Source organism: Thermobia domestica, chromosome 3 (genome assembly GCF_964235325.1).
Source record: "Thermobia domestica chromosome 3, izTheDome1.hap1.1, whole genome shotgun sequence".
NCBI lineage: Eukaryota > Metazoa > Arthropoda > Insecta > Zygentoma > Lepismatidae > Thermobia > Thermobia domestica.
The window spans coordinates 226,631,438-226,645,776 of record NC_137456.1 but is presented as its reverse complement, the minus strand read 5'-3'; positions in this window follow the sequence as shown (position 1 = coordinate 226,645,776).

Below are 14,339 nucleotides of genomic sequence, written 5' to 3'. Positions count from 1 at the left end.
TATACTTAAATACATTATGGGAAATAACGTGCAAAGTGAAGAACTTCATATTATTAGTGACAATTGCAAAGGGCAAAATAAGAATTGGACCTTGATTGCCTTATATGAAGCACTGCTTCGGTGTGGACGATTTAAGAAAATTTTTCATCATTTTCCAGTCGTAGGCCACACACAACTGCCATGCGATCGTGATTTTGGCCGCATAGAACTGTACGCACGTAGGCATCACCCCATTGTGTATACAACAGATGAGTGGGCACATGTAATCAGCAGTGCCAACAGAAAGAAGAAATTTCATGTAACTCGCATGCAGCAAACCGACTTCAAGGATTTCACACCACTTGTGTCATCAATTTCCAAGAAAATAACCACAGACACCAAACAGCCTCTCAAGTTTTCAGATGCAGCCGTGTTTAAGATGGAATCAGCTACTCCCTATGTTTTGCATGTAAGCTATTCGTACCAGAAGGAAGCACCTGTATGGACTACGTGCAACCTAAAGAAACGAGGCCGCCCACAGCCAGAAGTGAACCTCAACGATTTGCCATGCAAGTACCAGGAAGGAATTCCTATAGATATCCGGAAATACTCTGATCTAATGTCTCTGTTGGAATGGATCCCCCCAATATACCATAATTTTTATCGTAGCCTTGTTCCGACGGAAGTAGCTGGAGAAGAGTGTGTAGAAATGTTGGATGGACTTGATGATTGATGCATAAGAAGGGTCAACCTTGGTTGAATTCAATGTAATTTGTGACCTGCAATAATATGCCACTATTTCATGTCAGCGCTAAGAGCATTGTGACTGACTTACATATTCATTAAACTTGTAAAGTATTTAGTTTTCCTTACATACTTCAGTTTGATTTTTCATTATTATGTATATTTTTTGTTCACAATATAATTCTTGTGCATTTATGTTAGTTGTTATCCCACAGAACTGACTCCTAAAATTCTGATGCAATAAGGAGCTAACCAACAATGAGTAATATTGAATTACAAAAAGAACAAATTCAACCTCTTTTCATTTTAATTGTACATAATTGTATGTCTTTATATAAACTAGAAACTTTAGTGAAGCTTTTCGAATGAACTGCACAACATAAAAATAATAATTCCGATTTATGGATTTTTTCAAACTTTCAAAAGCTATTATCTCGGAAACAACTTTTTGAGGGTTAGCTCCTTATTGCACCGAGCCCTTCATATTATAGTAACTTGAGAGTAGAAAATACTTGAAAATATATTCTCTATGTAGATTTTGATTCCGCATGTATATTTCTTCCAAGTAAATGGTCACTGTGCACATCTCTCAGGTTAATTGCAATTTTGGTATTCAACCTACAGTATTAGTAGTAAAATAATATTTTATATATATTTTATTTATTTATTTATTTACTTATTTATGACTTCTTTTACGTGGCGAATTTAAGGCTCTGCAGCCTTCTCCGAGCACTTAACTACGTGCATTTTTTTAAAAAAAAGCACCAATATATAGAAAATATTAACAATTACAAAAGAAAAGTATTGAACCACATACAAAAGAATATACTACTTAAGTAAAAAAATAGTTAAACCATTCAAAAAAATGAAAATAATATACAATAGAGGAAACAAAATTACATGGAAAAATCTATATTGCATATTGCATATAGCGGTACTAGAGGTATGAATGTATAAGCTGTACAAATTAACATAGGTTACCTATTGGTTGTGTGTTCATATGTGGGTTATTAATAATCTCGTAAAACAAAGATGCCTCATGTGCTACCAGTATCCTTGTCTTTACTTAAGAGAGGGAATTTACCGATTTTTTTTAAAAAATTTGGCAACTGTGAAAACGTTGTGTATTAATTGATGTAAACTGTTCCAGAGGCGTGTAGTACTTACTGTGAAGGATTTTGAGAATGAATCTGAATTGTGATTGGGTATGGAGAGCTAGAAATTATCTTGTAATTTTGTGCTTTTAGTATGAAAGTCTGATAAATATAAAAATCTATGGGCTAGGTACGATGGTTCTGACGTAGTAAGTATTTTGTAAAATTGGGTAAGATTATGTAAATTTCTTCTTTCAACTAACGTCAGCGATGACAGTTTTTTTATAAAAAGATGTGAGATGTTCCCTGTAAGTTATATTGAAAATAAATCTAATGCAGGCATTTTGCACTCTTTGCAAGCGCTTTGATTGATTTTCTGTTAGATCAGAACAAACTGAGTCGCAATAGTCAAGATGTGGGAACACAAGTACCTTGACAAGTTTGATCTTCAGAGATATTGGTAAGAAATTTCTTAGTCGATTTAACGTATGCAGGCAAAAAATGCTCTCTTACAAACTACATTTATTTAATCTGGCCAGGAGAGATTTTGATTTAGTATGACTCCCAAAATTTTTGACAGTTGTGGAGAAAAGAATAACAGTGTTGGACAATTTCATATTTGGAAGCTGATAGATATTATAGAAGAGAGAATTGTTGGGGAGCCAATTAAGATGCACTGCGATTTTGTTGCATTTAATTTTAACCCATGAGCCGTAGACCAGTCGCTGATTTTGTTTAACTCAGTATTTAGTTTCTCAATCGCATTATTAATATCTTGTTGGGGAAAACAAGCATATAACTGAAAATCATCAGCGTAAATATGGTATTTACAATAGGTGAGAACTTTAGGGAGATCATTTACGTAAAGTGCAAAGAGAAGGGGACCTAGTACGCTACTCTGAGGCACACCATTGTTGATACAATGCCATGTCGATATATGATCCTGATTGATCACTACTCTTTGTTTACGTTCGTAAAGGTAAGAATGAAACCATTTAACCACTGATTCAGAGAAATTAAACAATAATGATAATTTCTGGAGTAATATGTCAAAATAAATCGTTTGAAATGCCTTACTATGGTCAAGTAGAGTCAGGAGCGTCAGTTTTTTGTTATCAATAGCCATCTTATATCATCCGTTAAGTTTACTAGTGCAGTACATGAGCTTTGATTACTTCGAAAACCAGATTGAAATGTATCCAATAAATTATTTGTTTTAAGTATTCCAGAATTTGATCATTTACATTATATTCGAAAACTTTTGAAAGCAGGGGAAGGACATTCATAGGACGATAGTCTGCGATATTTTCAGTGTTGTTCTTTTTTTGGAAGTGGGCGGACCTTAGTGAGTTTTCATACTGTGGGAAAAGTACCTGTGGAAAGAGAGTAAATAAATATATCAGTGATAGGATTGAGTACATGCGGTAGGATTTTCCTGATCATGGTTATTGAAATATAATCTGTTCCAGTGGCTTGAGATTTAATTCTTTGGATCGCTTTTAATACATATGCAGGCTGTACGTGAGAAAACGAGAACAGAGAGTTAATTTCCGAAGCTACAATATTATTCATTGTTTGCAGTTTCATGGAAGCTGGTATCATACGGCTTTGACTGAAAAGAATGTTCATCTGGCGTATAGTTAATTGTGTTCTTGGCTATGTTTCTCCCAACACCTAATACTTTTAGCCGTTTCCAAAGAACTGCTTCATTATTTTCGAATTCAAGTATTTCATAGGCAAAGCGCCGTTTTGCCTTCCTTACTTCTTAAGTGCAACGGTTTCTTAATATTCTATAGTTTTCGAATTTTGTATTGGGATTTATTGTGCTATCACTGGAGGATCACTATTTTTTACATGTCTCCTATATGCTTTATAAGCTTTATCTCTCCGCGCCATTAACGAACGTAATTCATCGGTTAACCATGCTGATGGAGGTCGCGAAACGCGTTTCTTAACTACAGGGGCATGTCTATCATACAAATTTCTTATTTAAGAATTTAGAGTATTTACCTACTCGTCAACTGTAGGGAAGCAGTTTATTGAGTGCCACGGCAAGCAGGCAGCGTCGAGGTTCAGGTCTACTTCATTCTTCATTCATGTACTTAAAGTCTCTGTATAATGTGAATTTAGTTTTACATTGCGGAACTCGAAGTTTGTAGGATATATATAACATATGGTACGAGATGCCGGGTGTGTGGATTTGACCGTGGCTAATTACATGTTCTTCCTTGGATACCCGTATCAAATCTAACAATGATTCTGAGTTCCTTATGTGATGGGTTGGACCAAGAGGACAAATAGCAAGGTTAAGGCCCGAAATCATATCCCGATATTCCAAGACTTTGTCTTTCGTTTTTAAAATGTCCCAATTTGTATCGCCCATTATTATGGAATGCTGGTAATTGGGTAAATGGTTTGCAATATCGTCAACAAAGTTTATGAAAGATGTACGGGGGTGACGATACACAACAACCAAAAGCAATGTCTGGTGACCTATAGTGACTTCGAGTATAATATATTCTGAACTACTGTTATATACACCAGCTGACTGAGACAGAAGTTTGACCTGGGACTTGTCTCGTAAGTATATTGCCACATCCCCACCGCGTTTACCCTTTCTATTTTCTGTAAAGAGATGGAAACCTGATAAATGAGCGAGGTTGTTGGAGAGGGAATCCTGTAGCCAAGACTCAGAAATAAGTACTCGTTATATTATATTCGTTTTTTCAAATAACGGTGATAAAGTATTAATATATTGTATGTAATTACTTACACGCAGTGGATTATCTTTTGCAGGATGCAGTGCGGCTAGAATGCAATAATCTGTGCTACTGCTATGTCCACCCCTAAAATCGAGGTCGTAAAAGACCGTGAGTGGACGGTTCAGGGTGTTCGATTGTAATCTTTGCTATAATGTGCTCATTGTCTGCTATTTCTGTTATGGTAAAATAGAGAACGAATACATCCCTAAAAAATGCTCACAAAAGGAAACGAGTACACCCCTAAACTGGAGGTCGTAAAAGACCATGGCTGGACGCTTCAGAGTGTTCGTAGTCTTATGTAATTTCTGCTATGTTAAAATATGGGTTGGAACGAATACATCCCTGCTATGTTATGTAGTCTTACGTATTGTCTGCTATGTCCAAATAAGGGTTGAAAAAGTGATCATAAAAGGAACCTGCTATGTTACGTAGTCTTATGTATTATCTGCTTTACTATATGTTCGTAGTATCCATGTATTCTCTGCTATGGTAAAGTAAGGAGTGGATAACGTGATCATGAAAGGGAACGAGTCCACCCCTTAAAATGTACTCATAAAAGAGAGCGAGTACTTCCCCTAAAAAGTGCTCATAAAAGGGAACAAATACACCCCTAAAATGGAGGTCGTAAAAGACCGTGGGTGGACGGTTCAAGGTGTTCGATTTCCCATGGGGTCCTGAATTGAGCGAATATGTTCCAGATCGATCATTTTTCTACTACTTAAAGAGGGTGCAACAGTGACTGATACCTGTAAGAAACATATTCATTTGTAGTTCGTGCACATTCCGCCTGTAGCGCTACTGTGGCACAACGGTTATTGTAATTGTATAACTCTTGTACACCGCTTGTAGGTCTATTGGCATAAGTGACGACCGAAACTATGTTGTCAGCTCTTACTGCGATAATGCAATGCTGTGCTGCTTTTGCTTTTCTCTTTTGTCTTTTGTCATTTGTGAGACGCCAAACATGTTGTTTTTAATTGATGCACGCGCTGAACGGGTTCCTGCGGAGCGAAGTATTTAAGAAGTTAACTACATATTCTTGTTTACGATAGAAATATGATAGGTACTTTGAATTATAATACGGTTTTAAATTGGTTAGCTGTTAAAAAAATACGAAAATAAAGCTGTACTAGTAAATGTATATTAGTCGAGGACGTAGCTACTGACAGTGTTGCAGGCACGTACCCAGAGTTTCTTGAAGTGGGGCTCCGTGACATGAAGTACCGTGGTTATCCCAAAAGGGGCTTGACCACCTTAAACTATTTTACTGGAACACAGATTGGTTCGTTTAGTATTTTAATAACAAGTATTTTAATAACAAACTATGAAGAAACTAAGAAGATAGGCTATTTGGAACACAATATTTACGGTGTTACAAAAGTTCTCCAACATGTGTTGATGCATGCATGCACAGATAAAAAGAAGAAAACAAATCAGGTCAAAGGTCCGGAAACTCCTGAATGAAACATCCTGAGAAGTAACCCTACTTTTGTCATGCAAACATTAGTTTTTAAATGTATATGTATTAACAACTGCAGCGATTCCTTTGTTAATATGTGATTCTTCCTCAGAGAGCCAGAGACAAGAAACAAAGCACTGTGCTATTACTAACGGACGTTCGGAGTGTATTGGCAGTACTTCGCCTCTGTCTACATAATTTCTACATTACTTTACAAACTGTGTTTAAATGTTATAAAGTGGTTCTACTTAAACATTTATAAATTAGTATTTTGCTACTTTCTAGGGCAAATGAACATGGAAATTAAGAATTTATATTATTAATTAGTTACATCGAGCACAGTCAACGAATTTCATTTTTTAACCCTATAATTATTTAAAACCTAACAATAAATCATAGTAAATGAAAATAAAATAGTTATATTTTTCTGATAATATGGAAAATAAAGTAAGGAAATTAAAATAAATTCCTTCCCGGGAATTTATTTCCCAGGGAAACCACAGGAATATTCCCATTTTTTATTTTCTTTCTCACTGGGAATATTCCCACTGCCCATCACTATAGGTATACCGATCTCCAGTTGAATTAGAGATAGCAGTGCACTTGCAGTAACCGCCCTCCAGAGTCTCTACGAGTGCACATGAATGAAGCGCTTTGCCCGTTTACTACTGTCGTGTGCTTCCTCTCTCGGTATCCGTGTCAGTGCAATGTGTTATAGGCAAGACGACCAACCTGAGTGTATTTGACTATGATCACCACATGACAGGGTGGCTCGATTTCGGAAGTGGCTGCGGCACTCATATTTTAAAGGAAACTATGTCAAGAATGTCTCGCGGGAACCTGGCTTCCGGCTAAACCGCATCCGCATGGGTAAACTTTTGCCTATAGGGGCACGGCGATGACAGGAGTAGGCGCTGACTGACCCGCATCGTTACAGCCAATAGACGGACCACAGTGCGCCAAATCGCAGAGAGGTTAAATTCAGAACAACAACACAGTGTTAGCAGCTATACAATTCACAACTACCTGCTTGCGATAGTGTACAGAAGCCATCGCCGCACGCGAGTATCCTTTCTAACCCCATAACATAGGAAACAACCTCTACAGTGGAAAGCAATACCGGCACTGGACCTTGGAAATGTTGGAAAAGGTTGCCTGCACAGACGAGTCACGTTTTACATTGGTACATACCGATGAATTGCTGAGGGTGCGTCATCAACCCCAAGGGCTAATGATTTATAGTGACAACAGGGAACTGAGCAGGGCGATTGTGGTGGTATTCCCATCTAAGGCGCATTTACGTGGACTGAAATGGGTCCCATAATACGTATGACTCGGTCTCTCACAGGTGATCGCTACTGCGATCTGCTGGATGACCATGTCTTGTCATTTACTCGGCTAAAACATGCGAATTGTGACCTCATCTTTAGCAGGGCAATGCGCCGACCTCTGATCTAGGAAGACAACAGACTTGTTTGATGACCACTAATCTACTCTGGCAACACTTCCCTAGCCATTACGGTCCGTACACCTGAATCCCATCGAACACATCCGAGACGCCATTGAACGACGCCTTCGGGCTGTGCACCCTCTTCCGCCCGACATGCTTGTCCTGTGGGAGAATTTGCAGCAGATATGGATTGACAAGACTTCAGATGGCTCATGGAGTCCATTCCGCTGCGAGTAGTCACCATTATCAGGGCAAATGTGGTTGCTACATGGTATTAGATAGCTGTCTCTAATTTAACTGGTGATCAGTATATATATACAGGGTGTTCAGAAATTAACCGATTAAGTCCGATTTTATGGAAGACCAACGTCTCGTGTGACATCATTGTGATCCAGGTCATCATGCTCACGATTGAAGAAAACAATTTTTGTGGTGTATGTGTTCCGCAATTGAGACAAGTTTACTTCAGCCGTAGAAGCTGCATTTGCAGCAAAGTTCCCAAGAGTGAAGAAGCCTAACCGATATGCTGTACGGAACCACATCACGAAGTTTCGAAAGACGGGAAGTGTTCATAATGCTCCAAAATCAGGTAGGCCATCCACAGCCACATGCAAAGAGAAGGTGGCGAGGGTGCAAGACGTGATACTGCACAGTCCAAAGAAATCGGTTAGACGACTAGTTCAGTAGGCCTACGGGTCCGTGTGTTCCTCTCACAAGATTCTCCGGAAGTCACTGTGTATGTATGTCTACAAAATTTCGGTTGTGCATGAACAGAAAGACACCGATCGCTCGACGCATGTGAATTTTTTAAACTGATTCCTGTCCTTCCTGCAGGACATGTGAGGGAATTGTTGACAAAACGTTTTTTCTCACCGGGGAGGCATGATTTCACCTCTCCGGTTACGTGAAGAGGCAGAATAGTCGTGTGTGTAGTATGAAAAATCCACATGATTTTCATTTGTCCCCACTGCACGATCAAACGGTTATTGTTTGGTGCGCCGTGACTCGTAAACGCATCATTGGGCCCATCTTCTTCCAAGACACCATAAGTGCAAGGCGGTACTGCACTTGCATTCTGAAGCCTTTTCTAGGTTAACTTAATGAGGAAGAAATTGAGAATGGTTGGTTCTAACTGAATGGGGCAACAGCACATACCGCCCACAAGGCAATGAGCTTTTTACGGGACATCTTCGGAGGACTCTCGTCTTCGCTTACCCCTGACTTGACTTCCACCGAATTACTTCCAATGGAGTACGTTGAAGGCAAAGGCCCATGAAGGCAATCGGCAAACCATACAAAAATTCCAAGCTGCACTGACACGTCACATTCAGAAATCACTGCCGATGGTCAGCACAACGTCTTCAAGAACATGCAGAAACGTGTTCAACTGTGTCTTCAAGTGCATGGGGATCACTTGCAGCATCTCTTATAACTTCCATGACATTTAAGTGCAGTTGGAGTTAATTCCAGTTGTTTAAAGAGGTTTATGGAAAATAAAATACGGCAAGTTATGAACTGCATTGTAACTTTCTGAACAATATATATATATATATATATATATATATATATATATATAAGCATGTATTTGTGCGTATGTGTGTGTGTGAAACCGAATTAACCATCTTTTTTATCAACTTAAATGTTTCACGTTATTTTACAAATAAATACATATCGAAATGGGACTTTTATTCCGGAGTTAGTGTTTTGACATATAAATTAATGTAATGTATTCGTATATCGTATATTTTTGGCAAAAATAAGTATAGTTTGAATTTTGTCTAAAATACAGGATATTAATATTTCTTTGCAAACAAACGTAAGATTATTCTTATCGTTGCACCCACTAACAGTTTATGCATACAATCTTCTTCGTTGAGTAATTTTTGTCATAAACGTCACATTTTGTTCAAACCTCTCTCTCCCTGGAGTGGGGACACTTTACACATCTTTCTTTGTTGAATTACAGAGAATATTGAAAAATGAAAATGAAATGAAATCTTTAAGTTTTACGTCCAACGGTTATACCGGTTAGGCTAAAGGAGACGGTGATAATGAGAAATGAGTGGGATAGTGGAATGAAGAAAGTGGGAGGAAACGGGAGAACCCCGACAAAACCCACGAACACAGTGTTTGTCCATCACAAAGTCCACACGGCGCGAGCTGGGATCGAAGCAGGGACAGCAAGCACCGGAGGTGAACGCTCTACCACTGATCCACTGCGCCCCCTCAGAGAATATTTGTCTCGTAGTTTCATTCTTGATTCACATTCTTCTGTCTTGCTTCAATAATGCGTCCGAATATACTACAAAGACACTATCACTAACATTCAAGAGAAGTAACGTTCGTGTAATACCTAAGAGTCATTTATCTTCTAAATAGAGCACAAGACAAACAAAGGTACAATCGTAATACCATCACCTAATAATACACTACCATATTTGTGCATTATATTTGTACAATACTAACAATTATCTTTAAAAATCAAGTTAAATCAGTTACTACCTAATGATCATTGATAAAACAGTGTATATTTAAAAAAGAAACACGATTTACCAAGTGGGGTGTATTGGCACCCCACTCTAATTACACTGTTTTACAAGGGTTGTATTTCTGAAATGAAATTTTGTACAATTAAAGGAATGTGACATGGAAGTTGAAATGAGACATCCGATTTGATCCGTCAGGGATAGTTTACGAGTAATCCAAGCATTCATGTACTACATATGTTCATATACATGCCGAACATAGTATATAGTAACAAAAGAGAATTTGGAAAATAAGACCTTGCAACATTGACAGCTTTTATTTTTCAGAAGTTGGCAAAACTTGCCAGACAGTGTTTTGTTGTTGCAATGTGATGTTGGGAGTAGTTTGTGAGTTAAACTGAGCGTATAAATCTGGTATTTTATCGGACGTTAGTACTACTTACTGTATGTAAACTAAATGCTGTGGACTTATGTTGTTTGTGTTTAAGTGAAGTAAAAAAATGCCTCGCACTCGTGGTTGTAAGTACGCAGCTAACAACCTCTGTTATGTTTGTGGCGAGTTCACCTTCGTGAGGAACAGGAAGAAAATCACACCCATCATCAAGAGAGCATATAAGCAGTACTTTAGCGTCGAAGCTGTGATTTTGATAAGAAGTGGTCACCTAATATGTGTTGTGCTACATGTTATTGTAAATTAATCAAGGAAAGGAAAGGAAAAGATGTTTCATGATTTGCTGTACTGATGGTTTGGAGGGAACCAAGAGACCATTTGTCAGACTGTTATTTCTGCTTAACCAAAATTCAGGGATAAACGAACAGGAAATCAAAGAAACATATTGTTTATCCGGATCTGAATGTCACCAAGACGACCTGTGTCACATTCTGAAGCTTTACTTGTTCCGTTAAGGCCCACAGATATAGAAGAGATGACTGATAGTGAAGAAAGTAGCACTACAGAACTTAATCTTCTCCGTGAAAAGAAGGGATCCCCCTATCAAGGCACGAGTACGCCCACGCTACGTGCATTACAGCAAGATGATTTAAATGATTTGGTGCGAGATTTAGGACTCAGTAAACAGAAAGAAGAATTGTTAGCGTCCAGGTTACTGGAACATAACCTTCTCCACGAAACAACCAACATAACCTTCAGGAACAGAGAACGTGCTTTTGTGTCTTACTTTGCCAGTGATAGTTCCGTGACATTCTGAAATGATGTTCATGGATTAATGACAGCCTTACACATAACATACGAACCTGGTGAATAGAAATTTATTTTGAGATTATTTTCGAAGAATAGCTTAAAAGGGGTATTGCTGCATATCGGGAATAAACTGCCTTCAATCCCATTTGTTTATGTTACTTTTACCAAAGAGAGTTATGAAATTTTCAGAAAGATATTGACCTTAGTGAAGTACAGTGAATATATGTGGAAGTTCAGTTGTGACTTCAAGGTAATAGCATTATTATTAGGGATGCAACAAGGCTACACTAAGTATGCATGATTTTTGTGTGAATGGGATAGTCGGGTAAGGACTTCCCATTGTCTGTAAGTACTGTGGATCACAATAATACGTACTTTTCATTATGTATTACATAAAATAACTACCAACGTTGGAAAAATATTAACATCTCGCTTCTTTCAATTGCACCGGAAGTAAACAAACCAACAGTAGTGTTGCAAACCTACAGTAAGATTATTTTCTGACAAAATGTTCATCGTTGCCAGATCTTCTGACCTGGAAAATTTGGTGCAGAATCAACAGTGAAACATGGTGCTAATCAGACATATTCATTGTTTCTACTTGTTAGGTAAAACAGTTATCTACTGACTTAATATTTTTGTCGTCAGCGTAACCAGCAATAAATAACAAGATTAGTGGGCAATAAAAACTTCAGTATGGGAATTTGTAGCAAATGCTTGAAACCCGTTCCTCGACAAAACATCAACTTAAAAGTGGAATGTGGTGAATGAAAAAATATATTTCAAAGTGTTTGTGTTGATCTGAAAGAGGATGATGTAAAATATTTACGGTCATCTGATTCCTCGTGTCGGTGTAAAAATTGTAAAAAATCACGACGCAAGTCAATGACGGGTGATAGTCCTATAGTAGCTATGGATAAATCCCCATCCTTAAATAAAGTATACGAACTATTACTTTATATAAAACAAGAGGTCGACGAGATTAAAACAGGGAATAGAAAACTAGAGGAAGATCTTGGTAAGTCACTAAATCTAGCCCATGAAAAATTAGACGAAAATTCAGAGTTATTAAAGAGTCAAAATGAAGAACTGGTGAAGTGTATGAATTTCATTGATGAACTCAAAAGTGAAAATTTATCATTAAAAAGGCAGGTAGAGAAACTAAATACAGAGATTGATGATCTTGATCAATATAATAGAAGAAATACTTTGGAAATCTACGGTGTTCCCGCCCTTCCCAATGAGAATGTTGTTGAAATCGTAAAGAAAGTTGGTATTGCCTTGGATGTAAATATCACAGATGATATGATAGATTCTTGTCAGACTTAAAAAATCCCCAAACCAACCCGATCCGCATATAGTAGTAAAATTTGTTAGAAGATCTGATAAGGATAGCTTCATTAAGAAAAGGAAAGTTAAAAGAAACCTAAATTGTAAAGATATTGGTATAATTATTTATGTAAATCATAGTTCAACACTACATCGAAAACTAATATATAAGGAAGCTAGGAAGGTTAAAAGGGAGAAAGAATTTGATTTTCTTTGGGTTGATTGTGCTGGTAACATTACGTTAAAGAAAAAGTCAAGTGATACTTACGTATACATACTCAGTACGGTAGAGGAGGTTAAAAGTTTGTTGTAATGATTGTTGATGATAAGCGTAGCCTTTTATTTCATTATCAAAATGTAAGAGGTTTAATGTCCAAGTAGAGCGACATATATTCGCGTATCGCTGCGACTGATTTTGATGTTATATTATTAACTGAAACCTGGCTATGTGACGAAATATATAATAATGAATTTATAGATCATAGAGATAATGTGTATCGATAGGACAGGCAAAACAGGAATGGGGGTGGCGTTATGATTGCTGTCCTCAAGGATTTTGTTGTTGAAAATATTCCAATAACTATTGATACAAGTGAAATACTGTTCATAAAATTGGTAGTAGCACATAAATCTTTTTATATAATTGTAGTTTATTTTCAACCGAAAACAAAAGTTGATAAATATCAAGAATTTTTTTTTTGCAAAAATCGAGCAGGTTAAGGATATTCAGCACAATAACTTATTAATTTTCGGTGATTTCAATATTCCAGAAATTACCGATTCTAAATATGACTTGTTGCAAGGTAGTCTGATTTGTGTTTCGTTGGCCAAATTCTTGTCATTAGTTAATTTACAATCATTTAACACTACGCTGGTAACGTTGGGCCTGTGAGAACCAAGCCTTTACAAAAAATAATATAACTTTAGTTGACAAAGCTCGAACTGCTACATCCTCCCCCTACCTTCCGCTCCTAAGTTGTAGTTTAATCATACGTAGCCTGTTTTAGTTTTCGCTTGGTCATTGGTGTGTGCCGCGTGCTTTTTCATAGAGTGGGACAGACAGACCCAACGTTACCAGTGATGTTATTTTTACTAGCACGATTAAATAATATTACTAACATAAGAGCTTGTACGGTTTTGTTTAATAGCTTAGTACGTAGCAAGTTAGAGTATGCGTCAATAGTATGGACTCCTTACTATAAAAACAGGAAAGAAATATTGAAAAAATACAAAAAAAGTTTTTACGATATTTGTATTTTAAAATGTACAGGGTGAATTCCTATGACATAAGAGTTTCTTACAGCAAATTATTAGACATTTTTAAATATTCGCCATTAACTACACGAAGAGAAATATCTCAATTGATTTTCTTAATTAAATTGGTGAATGGCATTATAGATAATCATGAATGCATAAGTATGTTAAGTTTTAATATTGCCAAAATGAACTTATGGACTAGAACGCTATTTTATACTGTAAAATCTAGAACTTCTATGCATATGAATTCCCCCCTAATTCGAATTTGTCGAAATTATAATAATGTATCTAAGGAAAGTCCAGAGATTGATCTTTCTTTGTCATACACTTTATATTTGAAATTATTAAATCAAACATTAGATAAGAGGTGTGTCAGATGATTATTAAAATATTGTATATATTTGATAATTTTTCTCTATTATATCCTTTATATTTGCAATTGTTGTAACAAATATCAGACAAGTAATGCGTCAGATGATTATTCGAACATTGTATACATAGCTCTTGTTTTCTGTTACGTTATAGATGTAACATTGTTTCTGTTTTTCTTTACACCAATGCCAATCAAACGTATATCC